Source organism: Neomonachus schauinslandi, chromosome 4 (assembly GCF_002201575.2).
Source record: "Neomonachus schauinslandi chromosome 4, ASM220157v2, whole genome shotgun sequence".
Taxonomy (NCBI): domain Eukaryota; kingdom Metazoa; phylum Chordata; class Mammalia; order Carnivora; family Phocidae; genus Neomonachus; species Neomonachus schauinslandi.
Window position 1 is genome coordinate 119817990 of NC_058406.1, and position 26934 is coordinate 119844923.

Below are 26934 nucleotides of genomic sequence, written 5' to 3' on the forward strand. Positions count from 1 at the left end.
TGGGATGTAGGCACCACCTGAAGCCTCTTCTCTTCCACGATAAATAGGAGGGGGCACACAGTGATTCTACTATTAGCACATCTCAGGCTCTTCAGAGCCACTCAACTTCCATTGATTTCCATGGAGAAAAGCCTCATTGTGATGGGAATGCAGAGATGGATCTATTTGTTCCTGACATGAACTTGTGTTTTATGCTGGGTTCAATAATTCCCAAGGGTGAGGAGGTTGAATTCTGATCACTGAAGATTCCAGAGATTGTTCTTACTGAGCAAACACAGCAAGTCGCCTGTTGGGCACAGATGCTGGGAAAGCATCAGAAATACAAGATCATGGCTGTCTTCAGGCTATCTGGACATAGCTGCCGGTGCCTTCATCAACACCAAGTTCTGCAGCATTCCGCCGGGGGAAAGAGGAAGATCCATGGGAGGCAGTGGGGCATCAGGTCTAAGGCAGGGACTCTGAGGACACACTCTTGGCTTTTGCATCCCAGCTTCATCTGCTAGGTCTCAGGCAGTTTACCTAGCTATGTGTGCCTCAGTCTTCCCATCTATAGCATGCCCATAGTAATAGCGCTGTTCATCCTAGTGTGGCCATACGTATTAAATGCGACAATGTATGCAAAGTGCCGAAAATAGTACCCACCAAACATTAAATGAAACAATGAAAAAATAATGCACTTTTGTTGAAAGCACCTTTCTATAGGGCTTTCATACTAATTTCAGATAGTAAACCATCTGCTCTTTCCTCTGTGTTGCCAAATTTGGCAATGTACTCTATTCAACAGGTCAGTGAAGTACAAGAGAATATTTAGCAAGTTTTTGAATGCGTTTGCCAAATCACCAACTGCATGACTTGAACATGCCATGGCTCAAAGGAAGGCTGTGCTGGTGGCCAGAACTAGGAAAGGGGCAAGGAAAAAGTTAATCCTCTTCCTCCTCTTCCTCAAAACAACAAAAAAAAACAACAACAAAAAAAGCCAATACCCGTGAACAGCTGTGAGAGATGACAGACAGAATATGCAATCGTGAGTGAGAAGTTCTGCATTTAAACTATGGCTCCGCCACTTAATAGCAGAATGACTCTTGTGTTAATCATTCTCTCTCAAACTTGGTTCCCTATTTGAAAAATATGGATAACAACCCCTCACAGAATTAAATATGCTTTCAGTAGCTTTGTGAGCAATAGTGCTCTGTGTAATGTTAGCTATTATTCCTCCATTGTATATGTCCTAGGAGGGTTGGGTTGCTCTAGCAGTCATTTGTAGGCTACTGTGAATTCCTTCAAGAGACAGTGAGGCTGCTTTCTTCTTAGACGTGGCTGGGACCAGGGGGCTGGATGGTGAGAACACATCTTTGCTGCAGATAGGATGATGGGGCAAGAAGTATTTCTTAGAGCATAGAGTACTCAGGAACTGGATGGGAAGGGGTCCAGGGAGAAACATGGTAGGATCCGCTTGCATCACATGCTCATCAAGAGCAAGACATGGTGGTGATTGTGGCAATTCTAGAAACTTCCTTTTTCACAACTCTTTTGAAGGTTAAAAAACCCCTTTTCATGTGAAATATGAAATATTTCTGAGGTAAAATAGAGCACTGGAGAGGGTGCATCTTTTGTTGTCTTTAGGTTGCTGGGTTCATGGAGGTTTTGAAGGAAAGACCCATCTTGGAGGAGGTAACAGGGCTCAGAGGACAGAAGGTGGTTGCTGGAGTCAGAAAGATCATTCCCAGTTCTGCCCCTGACTAACAATGCACACATAGACAAGCTTCTGGATCCCACAACGACAGGGTCCATTATTGTCATAGCAGCTCGCATCTGTAAGAGCATGATGCACTCAGAAACACTGCGGGATCTCTATAAATGCGAGGTATCGTTTTCTTCACTGTGAGTTAAATCATTACCCTGCTTCACAGCTGGGGTCGCTGGAGTCCACAAAGGTCAAAGGGCATGATCAAGACTATCAAGCTATCTCACGCATCAGCTTTGGGGAACATCTCACGAGTCAGGAGTTCTAGAGACGAGACTGGGCCTCTATCCAAGCTTATGTCAGTGAGATGCTGAAGTGTCATTATCTCAATACAGAATTAAGTGCTTGTATATGTTGCTGCACAACAAAATACATTATTGATGTGCTAATGTTTTCCCCCGCTGGGTTTATACGTGGTTTGCATAGCAAATTTTACACATTTTGTCATCACCTGTATTTGAAAATAGGATGTTTCTTGACAAATTATCCCATTATCTAACCAATTTTATCATTACCAAGTTTTTTTTTTCCATTTCCAATCTAAATGTTTCATTTTTAGATTGTATGATATTGTTTCTTATTATGCAATGCTCAATCACTTTGATTCTTCTACCCGGTTCTCTTATTCTGTTCCAGATATTACTAAATGGTTACCCTTTCCTCTCAGTATTATTTATCGCCAATCTATACATTTGCTCTGTTTTTAATGTTTTTGCATAGGTCATGCCTTTAACCACTGTTACCACTTTAGTTTACGTTCGAGTTTATCACAAAGTTTTTATAGATTTCACATGCATAAGTCATGGTTTGGATCATTCCTTATTCAAGACTATAACAAAGAAAACATATATTGATGTTTCTCCCCGTCCCAAGATTGCAACTTCTGTGAGGGCAGGGACTATCTTTTCTGTTTTTCTTCGACACTTTATTCCTTTTTTTTTTTTTTAAGATTTTATTCATTCATTTGAGAGAGAACGCGTGAGAGAGAGCACGAGCAGGAAGGTGGGGCAGAGGGATAGGGAGGAGACGACTCCCCACTAAACAGGGAGCCCGATGCAGGGCTCAATCCCAGGCCCCTGGGATCATGACCTGAGCCGAAGGCAGATGCTTAACTGACTGAGCCATCCAGGCGCCCCTAACATTTTATTCCTAACACCCAGCAGAACACCTGGAATATGGTAGTTCTTCATACATATTTGTTGAATGAATATTGAATAGATGACTTAAATTCATTTTACTTTTATTAAAACAATTCATTAAGCTCTCAGAAATATCTATTTGAAAATGTTTTTTCACGTGTTTGTGAAATACCTAATGTATGTAATACCTGACCCCAGGGTAGAGAAATAAATAAGGCCTTTCCTGATCATGAGAGAAAGACACAAAAGTAAATAGATACTTCTAGTGATGCTGGCAAATTCCCTGGACAGTGTTTAGTATGCTCCAGGCCCTATTCTATTAACTCACACATAGGAACGTATTTCATCCTCACCACTACTCTATTGGAAGTACCTTTCTTATAGTTGCTCATTTATTTATCTTTATTTTTTAATTTTTTTTAGATTTTATTTATTTATTTGACAGAAAGAGAGACAGTGAGAGAGGGAACACAAGCAGGGGGGTAGTGGGAGAGGGAGAAGCAGGCTTCCCGTTGAGCAGGGGGCCTGATGCGGGGCTCGATCCCCAGACCCCGGGATCATGACCTGAGTCTAAGGCAGACGTTTAACCACTGAGCCACCCAGGTGCCCCACAGTTGCTCATTTAATTTGCACTATAAAACCTTAGGGAGTAAGACCAGTTATTTAGTATCGCTGTGGCTCAGTTTCCTCATCTGTCAATGGAGTTTTATTTATTGAATAAATATGTTTTACAGGCCTACTCTTCACCAGATACTGTTGTAGGCAGCAAACACAATGGAAAAATATCCTCGTCCTCATGATCTTAAATTAATAATAATACCTACTTCATAAAATTGCCAGGATTTTCGATGAGATAATAGTAAAGTCACCTAAAACAATGCTGGCACATAGTAGGTACTCAAAAAATGTTAGGCATTATTATTATGCAACAACATACTTAGACTCAGTAGATTAATAGATGATTCTCATTGATTAAGAGGGAATTAACAGAGTAAATAGTTCAATATAAATTCATTATCACTCAGTAAAAAAAATTCTAAGTATTAGACTGTGATGGATCCAGAAATTTGGGAGCAACAGATGCTACTTTCGACTGGAAAAAACTAATCAAAGTATTTCAAATTCATTCCTATTCATTAGACATATGAGTTTGAGTTTATGAAATTTATGTACGGATCTATATCCAAGAGTTTGATTCATTTTGGAGTCTTTTTTTTTAAGATTATTTATTTATTTGAGAGAGAGAGAGAGCCTGAGCAGGGTGAGGGGCAGAGGGAAAAGCAGACTCCCTGCTGAGCAAGGAGCCGGATGCCCCTCATTTTGGAATCTTAAGAAGGGACATACTAGGGACTCCTGGGTGGTCCATTGGTTAAGCGTCTGCCTTGGGCTCAGGACCCTGGGAGCATGGGGCTCCTTGCTTGGCAGGGAGCCTGCTTCTCCCTCTGCCTGCTCGTGTTCTCTCTGTCTCTCTCTGACAAATAAATAAATAAAATCTTAAAAAAAAAAGGTACATACTGGTAATTCTAATGTAATTACATTAGGTAATTGTTAAGCAAGAGGTAGAGTCTGACTGTAAAAACATACTATCGGATGGAGCCTTTCTTCCAGTTGAATATAAATGATGTTCTGCAGTGAAATGAGTTGTAGACCATACAGCAGACAGTTATAATGGGATTTAACCTAATTAGTGTTGGAGAGCTGAAACTCTTCATTAAAAGTAGTACTTCATAATCATGTAATAATGAACATTTGGTTCTTAAAGGCTGATGGAAGATCTGACCCGAAAAAAAAATAAAAGGATTTCTCTATCTTCCAAGTATATTCAGCAAGTCACCAAAATTGTGACAAGGTGTATCTAGAACCCCGTACATGCTCCCCCCGACAGCTCCATCTCCCTTACTTGGTCCCAGTCTCTGACCTGACCCTCCTGGTCCCCCAGCCCTACGCATGACACTGCTTGTTATTTCAGAGTGGAAATAGGGGCGAGCCATTGCGACTTGCCTCAGCTTGCCTTCTCTCTGATTCAGAGGAAGAGATGCGCTGCAGCCCAACACATTCTGTTGCCTCTAGAGATTGCCTCTTTCTTTCCTGTGTTTTTCTTCTTCCCCCCTCCCCCCACCCCGCCACACACTGCTGGGTGTTTCTTTTTATCGCATAACAAGCCTCAAACCTCCTCTCCAATATTAAGAGCAAGGCATTTTGCCTCTAGAGCCTACCCTGTATCTCTCTTTTGACTGCCAAGTTTCTAGAAGGACAAATCTATTGTTAGTCTCCACTTCCAAACCCCGATCAATCCACAGAAGGAGGGGTCCTTACCATTCCAAAGGAGCTACTCTCTCAGGGGTCGCCAGTGGCCTCTCTCTGCCAGTTCAAGCCGGCACCTGTCAGTCCCTGTCTACTAGAATTTTCTGTAACATTGGAAACTATTGACCACACTCTTTTCCACTTTCCTTAGAACCCAGGACCATCTTTCCTGACCTCTGAACAGGTACCTCTTGCTATGCCTGCACATCTCCTCCTCCATGGCTGCTCCATGATGCCTCCCATGTCAGGGGAACCTTGCGCTCCCCTCCCCACATCCTGCTCCTTCTCTGATATTCTGTACCTTAGTGGGAGATGCCACCCTTCACCCAAAGCTTCACCCAGAAATATGGAAAATTACTTGATACCTTCCCCTCTCTTCCATGCCTACAGCATCCTGATGCTAGAATAATTTTCCAAAAATAAAAATCCAATTAGGTCACTCCTGTATTTGTAACCCTTCAGTGGTTTTTCACAGCTTTTAGAAGAAAGCCAAAACAATAAACAAGATACCCCAAATCCCTCACGAACTGATCTTGGCTATATTTTCCACTTTCTTCTCTTGACCTTCCCTCACAGGTATTTTTCACTCCATCTGTTCCAAACTAATTTCAGTTTCCAGAGATTTCTCCGTACTCTCACCCATCTGGAACACTCTTCCTCCCTCTGATGCCTAGCTAACCCCTTATCTTCACAGTCTGGGTCCAGCACCAGCTCCCCCACCAACCTCTTTGCTGAAGATTTGTCTCTCGTGAACTCCCAGGGCCCCTCTCCTTTCTGCTATCTTCACATCTGTGCATTAAGCATGCATGCACAGTTGGTTTGGGCGTCTGTCTGCCTGGGTTTTAAGCCGCATAAAGGTGGGTACAATGTCTTATTGACATCTTAGTCATGGCACCTATCTCAATGTCTGGCACAGATTCAGCATCAGAAATTATCGCATCTTGTTACATTGTGTTGACAAAACACACTGTCAGTGGCTGAGTGAACACTGAAGAGATAAGCCCAATGCCACCTGTAGATGCTGAAATGTTGCTGATGTGTCACACCCAGGGGGACCCTCGTGCTTGCCTTCATGGAACTGTCTCTCGGTGGCTACCTTCTTTTCTCAGCTATGACATTACTTTTCTTTCTTTTTTTTTTAAGATTTATTTATTTATTTTTAGAGAGAGAGAGAATGAGCGAGCACAAGCGGGAGGGGCAAACAGAGAAGGAGAGAGAATCTCATACCAACTCTGCACTGAGCGCGGAGCCTGATGTGGGGCTCGATCTCGAAACTCTGATATCAGGACCTGAGCCGAAACCAAGAATTGGACACTTAACCAACTGGGCCACCCAGGCACCCCTGACAATCCTTTACTGACATGTACATAAATTTATTATTTATTTATTTGAGAGAAAGGGAGAGAGTGCACAGAGGGAGAGAGGGAGAGGGAGAAGCTGACTCCCCACTGAGCAGAGAGCCCAACGTGGGTCTCGATCCCAGGACCCCAATATCATGACCTGAGCCGAAAGCACTTAACCAACTGAGCCACCCAGGTGCCCCATAGCATTTCTATATTTCTAATATAATTTGCTAACATGTTATTTTTTTAAACTTTGAGGCATCTATTAACCCTTCAGGGAACATAACTAAAAAATGCTGGACCAGGGTATAAAATGAAAATACCAAGGAAACTTTTACAAATGTTAACATAAGCTTTACATTGTTTTCTCCACTCAGTTCTGGGCAGGAAACTGGAATTTTCTGTGGGGTTGAAGTAGAAAATGAGTAAGCCTTTTAGACAGTTGATTTATAAATGTTTAATTAGGAGTTAGGTTTTAATGGTCCTGAAGGATTGTGCATTTCACAGAATGAGAGAATAAATTCACACCCAGATTTCAAGGAAAATTAATAAAAATATGCCAGATTTTCCCTACCACAGCGCAATGCTCCATCCACACATTATTCTGTAGCATGTGCCCTAGGGACGGAGACAGAATGATCCTTGGCTCCAGGAGCAGAGCAGGGTGACTCTGGTTCTTCGTTTGGGATGTGTGCATGCTTCAAGGGTAGGATAAGAGCAAAGGCCCGCAAGCCTACTACTCTCGACTCCAAATTGTCATTCAGCCTCCTAATGGCTGTGTGACTGAGCAAGTTCCTTACCCTCTCCTGAGCCTCAGTTTCTGCATCTTATAAAATGGGAAAAAGTAGTTCAAACCTCACAGGCTCTTAAGGGCATTATAATTTCAGAATATTTTGAAAGCATGAAAATAAAAGTACTTCTCTTCCCCTGGTTTTCCATATGACTGTTTCATCTGTGTGCCTATTGACCACTCCATCTCCTCCCGCTGTTGGGGCCTGAACTTCCAAATCCTTGGAACACCTACATTGTCTATAGTCCTGTGGGCACAGATGAGGGTTTCACGTGTGCATCTGCAGCCTGCCTCGTGTCTCACATCCCATGTTTCTTGCAGTGGGAAAGACCCACTGGGCAATAAGATAATAATGATAATAATATAATAATAATAATAATAATAATAATAATGGTCACTAACCAAATGTCAGGTCTTTGCATATATTCTCTCTAATCTGTACAACAGCCCTGAGGAACGGTGTCAGTGGCCCACAGTAGAGAGAGGCATGTGACTGAAGTCAGAGTGTCTGGCCCAGAATGGCAGGGGTGCCCAGCAGGAAGCCCGCCTGGTCAACCCAATCAGACCTGTGCTTAGCTAGTCTGAATGTGAGAGGATACACAGAGGGTGTGAGTCTCGTTACAGGGGGTGCTGGTCATTCATGGTTACTTTTCCACTTCTCTCCTTCAACATCTTCAGGAGTGCAACTAATGTAGGCAGTAAGGGGCAGGAGTACTAAGAATTTACTTACAGAGATGAGACTGTCCCACCTCTCTACAAAAAAAGGGGGGGGCTGAGGGTGGATTTAGGAATGTATGTTCAACTTAACTGAAATGAAGGAATTAGAAATGTAATCACATAGAGAAATGCTCTTCTTCTCTACAAATAATGTCCAAAGAAAGTAGGGGCTGGACCTCTGAGAAATGAAGAGATGGGAAGAGGTGGTCCCTGGTAGGGATATGCCAGTGACAGTTGGGAGGGAAGGGACAGAGCTGTGAAGGAGCAAGGATGTGTCAGCATAGACTCATGGTAAAAAGTCTCTACAAGTGCCTTTAAAGAAAGAGCTTCCAGAAATTATAGAGATGGTTTAGCCTGTGAAGACACATACGCACGCGCGCGCGCACACACACACACACACGTCATATATAGCAGTAGCTCCTGTTAGAATTTTCCTAGGACACTTTATTAACAATTGTTTGAAATGGACACTAAAGTAAGTCTCTCTTTATACCCTTATGCCCTCGTAAAGTAAAATTTACCATAGTAAATAGCACATTTTAAAATACAAATCTCCAGGGCACGTAGGTGGTTCAGTTGGTTAATCATCTGACTCTTGATTTTGGCTCAGGTCATGATCTCAGGGTTGTGGAATCGAGCCCCACGTCAGGCTCCTTGCTGGGCATGGAGCCTGCTTAAGGATTCTCTCTCTCCCTCTCTCTGTGCCCAACCCCCCAAAAAAAACTTCTAAAAAAATTTTTTAAATACAAATTTCCAAACAACATGGAACTTGAAAATTCATGCCCATGGCAAGTCCCAAGAACAACAACAAAAAGGTCTCAATCTGAACTTGAAATTCTCTACTTTGAGACTAATCATTAGTTTGTAAAATGCAGTGGGCATACTTTCACTGATGAAACTTTTATCTCTATTTAGGACTTTCCTCATAATTAGAGAACCGAACTAATTATACTGATCCCTAAACAAAAGGAAATCATGTCACTGGTATAAATTTTGCTACAAAGGACCTCATTAGAGAACTCAGAAATCCCCATTAATCTTATGTTCATACTCTGTAATGATAGTAATTAGTGATGATAAATTGATAGTTGAAAATACACAATAGTTAGCAATTCTCATTTCATCATGATAAACTCCATTCTCTCCTGCTTATAATTGTTTAAAAATTGAATTTTTTGCTTCTTTATATTGAATGAAGTTCCTTATTTTACCTAAAAATATAGATCTTTAAATTTTGTATGCATATCAACAGCTATCAGTTTTCTCTAAGAAATGTGTATTTAATATGTTTGGGGAAAATATAGTTTCAAGCTTATGACTACAGTACAAAAACATTTTAAATAACAAAAGTTAATACAGACATAACCAGGCATGAAACAAAGGTTTTCCTCTAATTAATGAAGTTCAGTATTTAACCAAAAGACCTTTTCTTCCTTTTCATTGCCTGGAGTCTTTGAAGAGCACCCCCGAGGCTGCTCAGAACTCATAGCAATATCCCTTTGTTCTATGGACCAAGCAATCTGTGGAAGAGGCGCAGCACCTGTGTGCATGCAGATGCGCTTCCCGTCTTGGCAAATCCTGCCGGACCAGGTGATTTCTGCTCTTTTCCTGCCCCACGGGAAAACTTCAGGAGGAAGACACTAATCACATTACTGCTGAGAAACGAGACGCTCTCTCAGCTTGGAGTTTCCTGGGCAGAAACAAAATAATGAAACCAAGCAATTAGCGGGCTTCTTCAGGGAATGTTCTTATCTGCATTTAGTGTTTCATCACAAGGAATTCTCAGGCATTTAGAGCCAATATGAGAAGACCCTAAATGAACTTCTAGGCCAACTTTGTCCTGCAAGGGGGAAATACTCTAATTCCTGGGCATTTATCGTTAATTCATTCTTTTTTTTTTTTAAAGATTTTATTTATTTATTTGACAGAGACAGAGACAGCGAGAGCAGGAACACAAGCAGGGGGAGTGGGAGAGGGAGAAGCAGGCTCCCCGCTGAGCAGGGAGCCCGATGCGGGACTCGATCCCGGGACTCCAGCATCATGACCGGAGCCGAAGGCAGACGCTCAACCATCTGAGCCACCCAGGCGCCCCAATCGTTAATTCATTCTAGAGAATCAAGATGCATAATGATGGTGCAAATAGTACAGCAGAAAGAGGCCTCCCAGCAGTTGGCTGAACACCTCCAGTGTCAGGGATCTGAGGGCAGGGTCCTCTGTCTTGCATAAGAGAGTGAGGGCCAACAAGGGAAGATGAGGAACAAGAGCACACAAGAAAATGTAAGGGTCCGTTTTCCATGAAATATGCCATCCATTTTATGTTGACCCCTTCTGTCTATCATACGTCATAAACACCATCCTGGAAAGGCATAGAAAAATAATGATGGCAGTTCTTTATTCAGTCCAAAAGGAATAGCTAGTAGATCCACTAATTTGGAGGGCTTCAATTAGTATCCTCAATCCAGGAGTATACTAATAACATGTTCTACTTCATGGAAATATGTTAAAATCTTGGAAATAGGGCTTTGTCAAAACATGAATGTTTTTAGAGCATTTGATTCTTAGTCAAAAACCTTACCAATAAAAATTACTGACCCATCCTAATAAGGCTATGGCCTCCTAATAAAATTTTTATAAAACCATAATGGTAGAAGGAAGATCGATTTTGAATAAAAACCCATCTCCAGTATTTTTCTCACCATGATTATTAAAGAAAATAAAAACAAAACAAAACAAAAAAAAAACCCCTGCTTTTCTCCATTCTTCCTACTAATCCTTGGCCATAGACCAGGTTTTCCAAATACGAAAGTGATACACTACAAATCAGGGGTTGGTGGTAGGAAGCAGTAATGGGAAATGAGAGCCACAGAGAGTTAAACAAAGCTAGAAATAAAATGGGATATATGTCATCAACTTATATCCACTTTTCAAAATCTTCTGTAGCCATATTGCCCATCCTCTAAGTTGCCAAGATGGCCTTATCACCTGAAGGTCTATGTGCCCCTTGGAGTAGATTTAATGAGCAGACTATTACGCAAGTACAGAACTATAGAGTGTATATGGGTTCCCCCACCCAAATACACCCAAATGCCAACAACACTTGTTAACATTGCTGATCTTGTTTCTTTTTCTCAAGACTTAATTTGATAGTCTTGCCCCAGTTTAGTGCTCAGAACAAAAAAGCCCATCCATTCCTAATGCTATTGATTCAACCCTGATCTCACAGCCATATGCCATCTTTTCTTTCCCCGAACCTTGTTGCAGCTTCCCTGAACAACTACCAGCATTCTGTAAGTGCCAGGATGGATAGTTCATGGAGTTCCAAAAGTGCATGAAGGAGGTTGCATGGTCCACAAACTTTGAGCTGCTCCCAAAGGGAACTTCTGACTCATTCTTTGCTCTCACCAGTTAACTCTTAATGCTAGAGGCTATGAAACCAGCTGAGACTGCCTTGCCTAGTGGCTTCCCTGGAAGATGGCCCCCGAGAAGTCTGCCAATTTGTTCTCTACATTGTACTATTTCAGCTCTCTTGTCACATCTCAGAATTACAGAAAAACATCTCAAAGCCTGACACTATGCCCTTTAAGTTGACTTAAAATCATAGAACTGAGTGAGACTTAGTGCAGATAGAGAAAAGGAAACAAGGCTTGAGCCAAGGGGAATCTCCCAAATCTGAAGGTTGCATCAGGAAGAAGCTTCCAGTGAGACATAGGGGAAACCAAAAAATGTTGATATAGAGGCCAAGAGAAGAAGATGCTTCTAGAAAAAGAGAGGTGATCAACCATGTCAAATGCTACCAGGAATTCCAATGAGATAAGGACAGAAAATCTGCTACCATATGTGGCAAAATAAAACCCATGTGGATGGGCATAGAAGAAATGGAGCTCGCTTAGAGGGTTTGAAAGAAGGAATCCCACTTACAGCTTATAGATGGAAGAGAAAGTGATAAAGGAAAAACTCTCTTTGAAAAATTGTACTGAAAATGTCTGGCTTAGCCCACATATCACTAGGGGGTTCCAGTGGCACACCTGTGAGCACCCCAGAGTGAGTCTAAGTTTCACAGCCCTTTAAATATGCCCTCTGTTCTTCTGTCGGTTCTGGAGCCAGAATGAGCCCTGGCGTGAGACGTCTGTTTCTAGTTTCTTTCTTTGCAGCTGGAAACTAGGGCCAGTCCTTCTCAATCACATTTTGGTGCTCAAATTCTTGAATCTCAGTAATTTCTGACGCTCAGCATTAGGGTAGCAAAAGTCAAAGATTATGCCCTAGAAATAGAAAAGAAATACTTCATTCATTTTATTTTTTTTTTCTTAGATCTTTGCTTTTCAATGAGTGGTCCTTGTGCCCGCAGTCAGCATTACCAGAGAGCCTATTAGAAACGCAGATCTTGCACCCACCTATTGAAGACCTATTGAAACAGAATCTCCACTTTAACAAGGTGCTCAGATGATTTCTAAGCCACCAAGGTTTGCCAAGTACTCTTCTATATGATAGGAGATGCTTCCAAATAACGTTATGTAGTTGTGCTGATGGAAAACTTTGCAAAAAATAAAAACTTCAATAATTCCTTTGATTTTACTCATAAATAAAAGCACACTCTACTACTATATTTCTGGGGGGTAAATGCAGACCTAAGTAGCAGAAAGGTTTTGTGATAATTGTCAGCAAAGCTGAGCTCTGTTTTATATAGGCTGACTCTTCCATGTAGATTGCATTTAAGAAATTAAACAGGAAATCCCTACTCACAATAACAAAAATGTTCTCAGTAAGCATTAATACTTTGTAGCACATTCGTTCTTTGTAGATTTTTGATAAGTGGTGTGCAGGATACCTGGCTTTCAGGAAAACTGCAACAGTGTTATTCAAAAGCCTTGCAATTTTATTTCAAGTTGGATCAATGTGGGTAGTGAACCCAGACTTCCAGGTTCTCAAAGGACAATCTCATCTTCATGACTTGATTTCCTCTTTTCTTGGTCTATTGCTACAATGCTAAACAATATAATGCACGATGTAAACAAAGTAAATAGTGAATTTACACGCCTTCTCTTTTTTTCTGGTGAAGCAAATATATCTTGCTGAATGCACACCTAATAATTATCTTAAAAAATTGTTAATCTCTTTCATTTAGTGGCTTTCCCCTTAGTCCCTTTTCCTGCAGAGAAAGTAGGCAGTTTACTTTACTGAAATTCATGTTAAATGTAAATCAAATAGTGACGAGCTTCCTGTAAGCACATCCCTCCCTCCTTTTTTATACTATCCCTACCTGAAGCTGACTTAGAAAATCTCCATCACCCGTTTTCCTCAATTAATGCATAGGCTGACATATTGTAAACATAAAGATCTGTTAGTGAATACAAAAAGAGGCTGATGGTCTATAATAACAAGATAGAATAAAGTAAAAAAAAATATCCTGGCAGTATCTGAAATGTATACATTAGTAAGCACAGAATGGTCACCTTCAGAGGTTTTAAGAGTATTCTGTGTTCCGGAGATAAATGGAAATGACAGAAGAATGCTAGTCGTAAAAGAATTCTTTGAGTTCATCTTATTCAGCCCCTCTTCTTTATTAAAGTAACTTAACACCAGGAAAATGAAATAACCAAGTTCATCCAATTAAAGTCAATACTGTGATTTAAATGCACATTAAGATTTTTAAATCCTGGTATATCCAATGTGATTCTACAAAGCTAAAATACTACTCTAAAGCTCTGATATGGTAGGAATAAAAATAATAGATGATCAGCTAGGAAGTTATCACACAAAAACATTACCTACAGAGGTTAAGTGTTAACTTGTCCAAGATTGATTCCCTGTAGACTGGTCTCCCAGAGGAGTTACACCCCCGCAAAGCACCAAAGGGACTGGCTAGAGTATCCAAGGCAATCAGTCCTGGTGGGATGATGACTTGGGGAATTGGGCCAATGACCCCCTTATCACGTGAGCTGCAAGAGTCCTGCCTGACCAGGCTAGGAAAGTAGCAGTTGACTTCTGTAATGTAAAGCCCAAAGAGTTGGGTTTTCTTTTCCTTTTTTGTAATGCAAGTGCCTGCCTTAAGCTTTGGTTGCTGAGGCAGCCCTTTCAAAGAGGCATCCACTTCCAAGACAAACTCAATGCCAGCTACAAACGAGGTAAAGAGCCAGGCTTCCTCCCTCACTGGGGTACCACTGTTTTGGACATCTCAGTGATGTCCAGACCCTTTGGACAATGTGTCATTTCTCCTCCTGTACTCTCAATTCTCTCTCCTGTGTTTTAAATTCACCAATAAAGAGTGGCCCGTGAAACCCTATCTCCCCAGTCTGGGCCCCCATAAAAGGAGAAGCCCCCACCCAGGCACGCGTGCTTGCTGTCTACCAGAGACCGCAGACATGCATGCTGTGTAATTTCCAGGTCTTGTAAGTAGTAAACCTTTTATTTTCTTCAAAGTGTCCCGATGGTTGTTGCTGCAGGGCATCTTGCAACCACAAGAAGAACCACAAGGGTCTGTCCAGTAGTGACACTGGTTTGGAAAGGGGAGATACTTGTGGGAAGCTCATGGGGTGCAGGTGAGTGCCCCCAGGCATTTCTAGTCAACAACATTACTATGGAGAGGCTGAGACTGGCACAAAACACTTCCCGATTGTGCTTTTTCATAACCAAACCCAAACCCAAGCCTAGGGTCTCCACCCCAAACCTGATGGCCCCACAGAATCTCCATATGCAGTGGACAAAAAGGTATCTGCACAACTGCCCCCCAAATAAACACTGCTTCTGAAAGCCCATTGTATGTGCTGTTGGGTTATTTGCCTTGTTACTCAATATCTACCCATGGAATTTTTTCATCAGCATCCAAATATTGCTAAGCATACCTTTCAGTCTGTTGAGAAAGAACTCTTCCTGTCTTTATACGTAAATTGTTAGATCTCTTATTTCTTTAATGGATAAGATGTGGAGATACAAAATTTCCTCCAGTGTAATGCCAGATAGCTTCCATTTGACTTCCCAGTTCCACTTTTTATGCTACTCCTTCTTGTAAATGCTAAGACTACATTTATATGGACTCGGTGTGGGTTCTGATTGGTTTTGGCACATGAGGTCCTGTAGACAATGGGAGGGAGGAGAGTGAAGGCGGGGATTTTCATCTCCTGGGCTCCTCACTTTGGGGCCATCTCAGGCTTGGGGCGTCCCTTCACTTCACGCAGGTATTCCACATGACCCTTTCCCCCTGGGTAACATCTGGCTCCCCTGGTCTCTTCTGGGGTCAGGGGGCAACACCTGCAGGGCCCCGCTCGTGCCAGGTCCATACTCCACCTTTTGTAGTTCTTCTAGACCTCATCACTCTCTTTGCAATTATTCCCTTCACAAATAGAGACCTTCTCAAAATACCCTGTGCCAACTCTTTCCTTTTGGGACCCTCATTGATACAAATGTCAAACGTTTCTATGCTTATCTCTAATAAGGTATCTTAATGCACATCAGGCACAATATTCTGCTTAAGGAGCATAGCTACCTTTTTTTAGTATAGCCACATTACATTTTTCCTTTTCTAGGAAACAGAAAAATCAAAATGGCATTTTAGAACACCAAAAGAATAAATCTCTAGTGACTATGTCTGTTTCTCCTTGTATCTTTATATACCTATATCCCTAATTTCCTAGAAATTCAGAATTGGGACTTTTAGGAAGCTTTTTAAATTCAGTGAATCAGATGTTCCTATCATGAAATCTGTGGAAAGGGCAACTATACATCAGTTATTTTTGGTTATGACTGAAAGCTAAGTAATGGTTGCATATCGATTATAAGTATTGATTTTGGCATTTTCTTTCTGAACGCTTTTGGCTTTTTAAATGGTTCCTCAGAAATTAATGTGCATTTGGAAGGTCTTCCTTCTTTGTTGTCCACAGCGCCAAGCACAAAACAGATGAGTAATAACTGATTGCTGATTAATTTGTTTGCATAACTAATCGTTCATGCAGTTGTCCACAGTCAGCCCTGGAGTTTTGTATACAGGAATACGATCATGGCCAAATGATTTATAAAAAATGTGAATTTTATTGCATTTTCTCCTTAGGTAGGTTAAAGGAACACCCAGAAGGGAATGATTAACAAATGTAAGTTGTAGGAAAGGTCTTTAACTTTGGTTGATTAGGTTATCATCCCCCTAAGCCAAATCACAGCTGACTCTTGATGGCTGATTTCAATGCTAATTAGGAGCAGTGGGTAAGAGAAGCCAAGGGGTGTGAGAATAAACGTTGGGTGACGGCTAACGGTGAGACAGTGCTCAATGGTTTCAGGTCACAGAGTTTGTTCAGAGCACAAAAATAGGGATAATTCTGGGGTGAAGCTGAATCTGCGATTTTTTGAAGATATTGCATGTTCCAACTTTTGACAAATTTAACCCAAAACTTTCTACTTATCTCAATTTTTTTTTTTTTTTTAGTTTTTAAGGAAAGTCCTACCAGCAAATATATGAATGAGTGACAGTGTTTATTCATCCTCTTGTGATAAATATAATGAAGTCATGCTACTTTGGGAAAGGGGTAACAGTAGGGAGATACTTGGTTTTTCTGAGATTTTATTTAAATGTGAATGAGGATAAATATCCTTAAAATAATCACGAAGTAAAGCGATTGTCTGCACAACCACAGACACGGGGTACTTTTAAAATCCACCCCCACTTTTAAATGAAAGATTACACTGAAGTGAAGATAAAAGAATTAACTAAATTTATACGAAGAGATGGTTTTCTGACAGCCCAAAGGCTGGCATTTCTAAAGTAGAATTTTTCTGGGGTATTAGACGCAAAGGGCATCATTACTACTGAGTGCTAGCTTTGCTTTAGACAATTGACGGTTTTCTGGGGTTGACATTCTCAATCAGGGCTGTGGTCATTAGGGCCGTTTTGTGATGCAAATCACCCGAGGCTCGAGTTCTCAATTGTTCAGCCCCCAAAACAACTTTCAAAAGTATTTCCTAGTTAATCTGAGGACTCATTTACATGAAATTAACATTCGACTTTCCAAAAATAGTTCTGTCCTTAATAGCTGTTTTCCATCTTATAATTAAATCTTGAAACTTCTCACTTTGAAATACATACCAAAAACATCTGGGATGGAGGATCTGAGACGATACAGATACGTAGCAGTTGCAATGGCCGGAAAATCAAAGGTGTGTCTCTCAGCCTGTTAAGAAAGTGGATTGTCTGACTAAACCTTGTTAGTCACCTATCTACCAGACAGCTTTATCCTCACAACCTCCGTACTGCACTCAATTCATGGCTTAAATAAAATAAGACATAGAAGGTGATTTTTTTTAGAGACCTAATCCACTCCTAGTAATAATGTGCGATTGTTGTATACACTTCTGGATACAATACCCGCAAAGCGGTGCACAGGGTTAGACTTTGAATCTGTGCTTTTGGAGCTTTTTATTCATTCACCCAACTCGAAACAAGTCATTTAAGACACTAAAAAAGAACTAGTGCAGAAGATAGTATGCTTAGACATAAATGTCCTTATTGAGCTGGTAATAGCTTGTTCTGAACATAAAACCGAAATGTGGAGGTTAATTTATATGTTCCTAATGTTTATAATAAGCCATTGTATTTATCCATTTTCAACAGGCATAGCTTTTACATAAAGTTGATTTCTTTGGAAACCTGTTCCATCTTAAAAGTCCCATTTATGATATGAGCCAATATTACATTTTATAACCCTAAAAATTGCTATCAGCAACTTCTATGCAACAGATAATAAACCGTAAATAGAGCAAAAATATATAATGGAAATAGTGCACATGATCACATAAAGTAGCAGAGAAGAAAATAAAAATACACACAAGCAAAAATTATGATAATCAAAAAAATATTTCTAAGGGTACAATAGGTTAGGACAATCACCAAAGAAAAACTCCCACATGGCCACTGGGGAAAAACAGCAAAGAAGAAGCATAAATGAATAAAAAGAGGCTGAGGTCAAAGAGACAGAAATGAAGAAAAATGTGACTTAGAGCCCCAGCTCCCTGGCAAGTGATGTTGGCGTGTCGCTTAATATACTCAACTGCCATGAAATCAGTTCGTAAAGACTGGTTTTTGGTGGTTTGTTTTGTTTTGTTTTGTTTTTAACTCTGTAAGCCAGAAAGGAGACAAACTTTGAAACACATAACGATTGCATTCACATCTCTGTGGTGTTTTTCTCTTAGAACTAATCAGTGATAAGCTCTACCTTAGAGTGTATGTGCTAGAAGTCATTCTAATCCCATCACTTGTGATTTTGCAAGGAAAGCTGTTCAAAGAATCTGCAAAGGCAGGACTGCACACAACAGTGGCCTAAAACTCTGAGGAGAAAATTCTGGATGTTCTGGGACTTGACACGAAACAAAAATCTAAGTGGCAAAACTACTTGTAAAGGTGTTTAGACATTAGGAGTATTTTTAAACCAGTCACTGGGCCAGCTTTTGAGGAGAGCAGTTATGAGCAGAGTAGACAGAAGACCTGACCCTGTATAGCAAGCCGAATTAAATGGCATGTCTGATTAAGCACTCTAAGTACCGTGAGAGCGAATGAGCAGGTGCAGTGGGAGCTTTGGCAGTAAGCACTGACCTGGACTGGGGCACAGGGTGGAGATAGAGAAGGGCTTCCTGGAAGAAGTGCTATGTAGGCTGAGATCTGAAGGATGAGGAGAGGTTAGCTAGATGAAGAGGAGAGGGAAGGCAGTTTGAAGCAGTCTTTCAGTGAAGACTCAGAGGTGAGATAGAACCTGGAGCCTTGAGAAAATAAAAATTCAATAGGGCTAAAGTCTAAGTCCTCTAGATCGCGGAGAGGCAAGAAATGGACCTGCAGGAAAAGCGAGAGCATCGGGCATAAAGGTCGCAGGAAATCTCATTAAGGAAGTTTTACCTGAAATAACAGAAAGCCTTTGAGATCAATGTTTTAAAGGATCTCAAAGGCTGCTCTTACTCGTAACTGGATGTCTGTACTCTTTGATAACATCTCCCCATTCTCCCACCCCACCCCCCAACTCCTGGTAACCATTTTGCAATATGTAAGTATATCAGATCAACACATTGTACACCTTAAACTCACACAATGTTACATGCTAATTCTATCTCAATAAAGCTGGAAAAGATAAAAATAAATAAAGGGACTGCTTTATAGAATATGGCCTGGAGGAGTGTGGGCAAGTAGGAAGATGACTTAGAGAAGTTGTGGAGGGAAGACGGAGTGAAGTTGATGTGGCTGAAATTACTTAGAAGATAGAATTGTCAGGGTGCCTGGGTGGCTTAGTTGGTTAAATGTCCACCTCTTGATCTCAGCTCAGGTCTTGATCTCAGGGTGGCGAGTTTGGACCTCACCTGGGCCTCCACACAGGGCATGGAGCCTACAAAAAAAAATTTTAGAAAAAAAGAAGAAGATAGAATGGTCAAAGCCTGGTGAGAGACCGGATGTGAATAGTGAGACATAAAGGAGAATGCCAGATCAAGGATACCAGCTGTCTGATTTAGACAACTAGGTGCGTGGTGGTACCATTCACTAAGAGAGGAAGCGTCGAGGGAAGAGTAGGTTGGGTTTGGCATGTACTTAAGTTTGGGGCATGTTGAGTTGGGATTCCTGTGAGCCTCCCAAGGACAGATGTCCAGAAAGAGCTGGGTCCACGGACCTGGAGCTCAGAAGAGAAGCCCAGGATAGAGATGGAGGTCTGGGAGTCAGATTGCCGTTGGCGATTGAAGTCATGGGAGTGGGTAATGTCCCCCCAGAAAAATGTGTGCTATGAGAAGTGACCTAGGAAGTAACCTAAGGAGCACCATAAATGTGCATTGATCAAAGAAAGACAGCCCTGTGTCTTAGCCCAGGTTCTTTCCCTGAGAACCAAAGCCCAAAATAAAGCCACATGCTACCATTCATTGGGTGAGAGTGTGCCATAGCAGAGCAGTAAGAATAAGAGAAAAATAGTAGCAAGGTAAGGAAGGCAAGAAAGCAAACAGGTGGTGGTACATTACCTACCTAGCTTCACATGAAAATAGCCTGATGCTTAGTCATGGGAGACAGCCCCAGAGAGACCCTATGGACTAGTCCTCTTACTACCAGTCTGTAAGGCTGCGAAACAACATGCGATTTATCTTCCAGTTCCTTCCATTTGTGGAAGGAATGTGCCGTTTGGGATGTTATCTCCCTCAGCCCTTCTAGGCAGCCCCTGGGGAAGTTAGAGCCTCCACAGATTCAGTCCAGTCAAGGCTCAGTGCTGGAGCTTCTCTGTCCTTAGTAATGGAGGAGTGTGGGCAATACTATTTCTGCTTTCTGCCATGGGTTCTCAAAACATTGAATTTGACATTCTCCATCCTTTCACAAGTAGGTGAAACTGTGTTTTGTTTTGTTTTTTAAGATTTTATTTATTTATTTTAGAGAGAGAGTGAGTGAGCACAGGTGTCCTTAGTAATGGAGGAGTGTGGGCAAATGGATGGAGGTTTGGCCACAACTGAGTCAGTACCTCTGGGCAACACTGAGACAGGAAGTGGTGCCAAGAGATGAAGCCATGTCATTAGTAGCTGGAATTTTGTAAATGATAGAATGACGTGAGTCTCAATGGATTTTCTTCAGCGAGGAGTCAGAGCAAGCAACTGATGGCCTGAAACAATTTGGGATAGCACATAAACTGGGTCAGGTGTATCCGTACTGTGGAGAAACCTGAGAAGGAGTAATAGGAGAAGTGACAGAAAAACAAATAATGCCAAAGATGGCAAGAAAATGCCATGTTTCAGGAATGAGTCAGCAGCGTCAAAAGTTTCTGTCAAGTCAAATAAAATAAATGCTGAAGTGGAAATGCATGGATTCCCCATGCTTCTGATAATGTACTTCAGTGTTCCTGTGGGAACCATGCCTTCTCTACTCCTGAGTCACTTGGTGTGGGTTGAGTGAACCCCACGCAGTGGTTCTCAGATGTAAATGACCTCCCTGAGCACAGGGATGGCCAGTGAGGAAAACAGGCCAGTCCCTCCATGCCAGAAATTTCACTTGAATTACTGGAAAAGAGCTGGAAGCCTGGACTTTTAACTGTTATTAGAAAGAAAATCCTTTCTTTCCCCCTTAATTCAGTCTGAGTTGCTTTTCTGCCATTTGTAACCAAAATATGCCCGATGACTACAGAAACAGAAAACTATTCATTAGGTTTAATGACAAAGGTTGTTGATACCTTCAGTGAGCATGGTTTCAGTGTAGCAGCCCTGGAAGAATTCAGGGACATTCTTACTGCCTCTTCATTCATCCTCTTTATGCTTAAAACACAGTTTCAGGGGCGCCTGGGTGGCAGTCAGTGAAGTGTCTGACTCTTGATTTCGGCTCAGGTCATGATCTCGGGGTCATGAGATCGAGCCCCACCTTGGGCTCTGCACTCAGCACAGAGTCTGCTTGAGATTCTCTCTCTCTCTCTCTCCCTCTGCCCCCCCACCTGTGCTCACTCACTCTCTCTCTAAAATAAATAAATAAAATCTTAAAAAAAAAAAAAAACAAAATACAGTTTCACCTACTTGTGAAAGGATGGAGAATGTCAAATTCAATGATTTGAGAACCCATGGCAGAAAAGCAGAAATAGTATCTGCAAGCAGTCTTGGCATCCTGGTACCATGTTGTTCTGGACTTCATCTAGGAAAGAGGTGTGCTGCATCACCCGGGGTGGGGGGCTCTTCAGTGTTGCCAGAGCCCAGATAGAGCCCCAACTGTTTTAAACAATTATAAAGTCTCCATGATAATACATAGATTTGATTTTACTTTTCTATTTTCCCCAAGTACTTAACACTGTGCCAAGTATGTAGTGGGTTTTTATTAAACTCGGGTCTGATGCCCGATCTACCCGAGCAAGGAGCAGCCCACAGGAGTCACTCAATCTAGAATTTGACAGAAAACAGCGTCCTTCCGTCCTTCTGATGGCCCAGTAAAATTACATTTTGATTCCAATATCTGGTCATTCTGGTGACTGTGGAAGTAGAAATATTTATATAAATTCTGTGTAGTTCTTCACTACATCACAACTCTTGTGTTTCTATGGACTCATAACAGATCTGTCTCTGCAGCCTTAATTTTCCTTCACAGCATTTCTCCCACCCACTCTTTTTTCCTGTTCAAAATATATTACAAAATTTAGATGCTCATTACCTCTGGCTTAGAATAGAATAATACCACCATAACTGATCTTTGGGCCTCCAGACATGGTTTGCTCCATCTATCATCATATATCTTACTACCAGGTGAATAATCCCCAAATTACTTAAATATTCCAGCATCAGTTAAATCATGCAGTGTAAGGCCACATTCCTAAATACCTATCGGGGAATTTCATTTATATGTTTGTTTGCTTTTTTTTTTTTTTTTTCAGAACACAAGTCTGCCTTTATTGCTATTAGTTGAGTATGTTTCTGTCTTTTTATTTCTTATTCTTTGTGACTTGATTATGATTTCTTTGAGGTTGGGATATGTTTCAGTGGGTCTCATCTCATGGGTAAGGCAAATTAAATGAAGAGATATTTTCCATAACTAATTTCATATCAATGTACAGCATGTTGTATTGAATTCTGCACTTCCAATTATCACCAATAATTGGACCAGAGTGTGATGTGTGCACATTGACCACAGGCTATGCTCAGAGGCCTGCCATTGCTTTGCTTATTCTTCTCATTATTTCATGGAAGCCAGTGTCAGTCCCATTGCAACATGTTTTTGACATATTTTTAGACATATAGAAAATATAAGATTCATATAAGCACCATTGAGGATGTTATAGAAACATAGTACATGGTGATTTCATACTGGCTGAAGCAATATTTTCTTTATACGAAAAATCTTTATTGCCTTTCAATTGCAACAAGATTTCCTAAGAGTAATGCTTTTTTTGTTCCTTTTTAACATCTTTGATACAGGTTCTCTTTTTTTAATTGAGGTTTAATTGGCATATAACATTATATTAGTTGCAGGTATACAGCATAATGATTTGATATTTGTATACACTGCAAAATGATCCACTGCAATGTAAGTCTAGTTACCATCCATCACCAAACATAGTTACAACTTTTTCTTAGAATAAGAACTTTTACTCTCAGCAACCTTCCAATATGCAATACAGTATTATTAACTATAGTCACCATGCTGTACATTACATGCTCATGGCTTATTTATTTTATAACTGGAAGTTTGTACTTTCTGATCACCTTCACTCGTTTCATCCACCCCATCACCCCTTTCCTCTGGCAACCACTAATCTGTTCTCTGTATCTATGAGCTTAGCTTTTTTGTTTGTTTTATTTTGATTTGATTTTGGTTTTGTGGGGTGGGGGTGTTGGTTCTTGTTTGTTTTTTTTAGATTCCACATACAAGTGAAATCATACAGTATTTATCTTTCTCTGTCTGACTTATTTCACTTAGCATAATGCTCTCAAGCTCCATCCATGTCACCACAAGTGGCAAGATTCCACTTTTTTTTACGGTTGCATAATTATTCCATTATACATCTGCTTTATCCATTTACATCAGTGGGCACTTCAGTTGTTTCCATATCTTGGCCATTGTAAATAATGCTGCAGTGAACATGGTGGTTCATTTATCTATTTGAATTACTGTTTTCATTTTCTTCAGGTAAGTACCCTAAAGTGGAATTGCTGGATCATATGGTCATTCTGTTTTTAATTTTTTATTATCTCCATACTGTTTTCCATAGAGCTACGCCGATTCGTGTTCCCACCAACAATACTCAAAGTTTCCCTTTTTTTCACATTCTCACCAACACTTACCATTTCTTGTCGTTTTGATGATACCCATTCTAATAGGTGTGAGGTGATATCTCATTGGGGTTTTGATTTGCATTTCCTTGATAACTGTCAGTGATGTTGAACATCTTTTCATGTATCCGTTGGCCATCTGTATGTCTCCTTTGGAAAAATGTTTATTCGGGTCCTCTGCTCATTTTTTAATTGGTTTGGGGTTTTTTGTTGTTTTGGGGGGTTTCATTTTGTTTTTTGGTTTTGTTTGTTTTGCTCTTGAATTGTATGAGTTCTTTATATATTTTGGATATTAACCCCTTATTGGATATATTATTTACAAATATTTTCTCCCATTGAGTAGGTTGCTGTTGTTGTTTTTTTTTTTTATTGTTGGTGGTGGTTTCCTTTGCTGTGTGTTTGACGTAATTCCACTTGTTGATTTTTGCCTTTATTGCCTTTGCTGTAGGAGTCAAATCTAAAAAAAAATATTAATGATGTCAAGGAGTTAACAACTTATGTTTCTTCTAGGAGTTTTATGGTTTCATGTCTTATATTCAAAGCTTTAATATATTTCGAGTTAATTTTTGTATGTGGTATAAAAATAGCAATCTAGATACATTCTTTTGCATGTGGCTGTCTACTTTTACCAATACCATTTATTAATGAGCCTGGTCTTTCCCCACTATAAATTCTTGCCTCTTTTGTCATAGATTAATTGCCCATATATGCATGGGTTTATTTCTGGGCTCTCTGTTCTGTTCCATTGACCTGAGGGTCTGATTTTATGCCAATACCATATTGTTTTGATTACGGTAGCTTTCTGTCATAATTTGAAATCAGGGAGCATGATGCCTCCAGCTTTCTTCTTCTTTCTCAAGATTGCTTTGGTTATTTGGGGTCTTTTATGGTTCCATACAAGTTTTAGGATAGTTTGTTCTATTTCTGTGAAAAATGCCATTGGAATTTTGGTAGAGATCACATTGAATCTGTAGATTGCTTTGAGTAGTATACACATTTTAACAATATTAATTATTTCAATCCATGAGCATGGAATATCTTCATTTATTTCTGTCTTCTTCAATTTCTTTCATCAGTGTCTTATAGTTTTCAGTGTACAGGTTTTTCACCTCCTCTGTTAAATGTATTCCTGAGTACTTTATACTTTTTGATGCAGTTGTAAATGGGATTGTTTTCTTAATTTCTCTTTCTGATAGCTTGTTGTATGTAGAAACCCAATACGTTTTTGTATTGATTTTGTATCCTGTAACTTTACTGAATTCATTTATTACGCCTAACAGTTTTTTGGTGGTCTTCAGGGTTTTCTATATATAAAATCATGTTGCCCTCAAAGTAGTGACAGTTTCATTTCTTCCTTTTCAATTTGAATGACTTATTCTTTTTCTTGCTTTAATGCTCTGCCTAGGACTTCCAATACTATGTTAAAGAAAAGTAGTGAAAATAGGTATCCTTGTCCCGTTCCCGATCTTAAAGGAAAAGATTCTATCTTTTCATCATTGAGTATGGTAATAGCTGTGAGCTTGTCATATATGGCCTTTATCTCATTGAGTTACAACTCAACTTTGTTGAGAGCTTTTATCATAAATGGATGTTAAATTTTATCAAATGCTTTCTGCCTCTATTGAGATGACTGTATGGTCTTGACCTTTTATTTTGTTAATGTGATGTATCACATTGATTGATTTGCAGATGTTGAACCATCCTTGCATCCCTGGGCTAAATCCCACTTGATCCCAGTGTATGATCCTTTTAATGCGTTGTTGAATTTGGTTTGCTAAGATTTTTGAAGGATTTTTGCATCCATATTCAACAGGGATATTGGCCTGTAATTTTCTTTTCTTGTGATGTCTCTGTCTGGTTTTGGTATCAGGTAATGCTGGCTTTGTAAAATGAGTTTGGAAGCATTCCCTCCTCTTCGGTTTTTGGAAGAGTTTCAGAAGGATTGGTATTAATTCTTTTTGGAATGTTTGTAGAATTTACCAGTGAAGCCATCTGGTCCTAACAGGAATGCTTTGTTTTAATCTTTCACAGGCTCTTAAACCTTTCAAAGTGTTTTAAAGATTCAGAGAATGCCTAAAAGAAGTGTATTTTTAAATGAACCTTCATTTGAATATAATTCTGATTTCCCACCAGTACCTGCAAAAAGCAAAACATCTTTCTTGAAAGAGAAAGAGAATGCATTGCAAGATTATTCCCTATTGGGAAAAGGGAATTTTTTTTTTTAGAACAACGCTGATCATCTTTTTGTCTTCAACCTATAATTTATAATTTAATTTTTACACATCTTGTATTCATATTTGCATGATAAAAAAAGGTGTCACATCTTTTTAAAAATCACCTCTTTATGGTTGAATTGCTAAAAAGAGATACCCAAGGATTCAAAGAGGAAAAACAATTTTCAAGTCTAATATTGGGGCAATTTGCATAACTCTCTAATATTCACCTCATTAAGTCTCATGAGCAAATGATTGTCTCCCTTGTGGAAGCTTTAGGACAAATCTTACTTGACAATTTTCATGGAAGCTCAATAATGTCATTCAATACTTTATATGAAATTATCTCCATCTAGAACTTTTGGCCTTCAATATGAAGGAAATGATCCAAACTATCTTTTAAGAGAATTTAGAATTTAGACCTGTTAATTTAGTACCTAAAGGCTGTCCTTATACTAGTGAGCCATGCTGCAGCTTACCGGAGGCACCGCCAGACAGGCGGAACCAGTCATTTGTTTTCAGAAGAGACATATCATTCTCTAGAAGGGCAAGAAAAGCTTCTCATTCTCAAAACGTTAGAACAAAAACAAAGCATGAGAAATATCTACTCTCCTTTTCACAGAGACACTTAGCAAAAATGTTTCTGAGGAGGTTTTAAAGAGGCAGATTATTTGGAGTAAATCTGAGATATGCCAATTCACTGATTTCACTGGTTAGAACCCCCGTAGCATAATGGTGTCGGTGGTTGAGTATCGCAACTACCATTTTTTTGAGAAAATAATTCCTGCCAGAGCTCTTCAAAGCACTGTATGTTTAATTATTGAAACAACTCTTTTAGACAAGCTTATTTTTTTTCCCTTTCACAGAGAAGGAAGCAGCCATAGATAACTAATGAATATGCTCATGGTCCTACACTAGTCAGTGCCAGAGTCAGGTTAAAACTTGGATCTGA

The 26934-nt window shown here is 40.1% G+C and overlaps 1 protein-coding gene across 1 annotated transcript in view; it reads left to right on the forward strand.

Annotated features, from left to right (window-relative positions):
* Positions 1–26934, forward strand: part of NKAIN3 (sodium/potassium transporting ATPase interacting 3) — a 293698-nt gene that overhangs the window by 44176 nt on the left and 222588 nt on the right. The window lies entirely within an intron of this gene.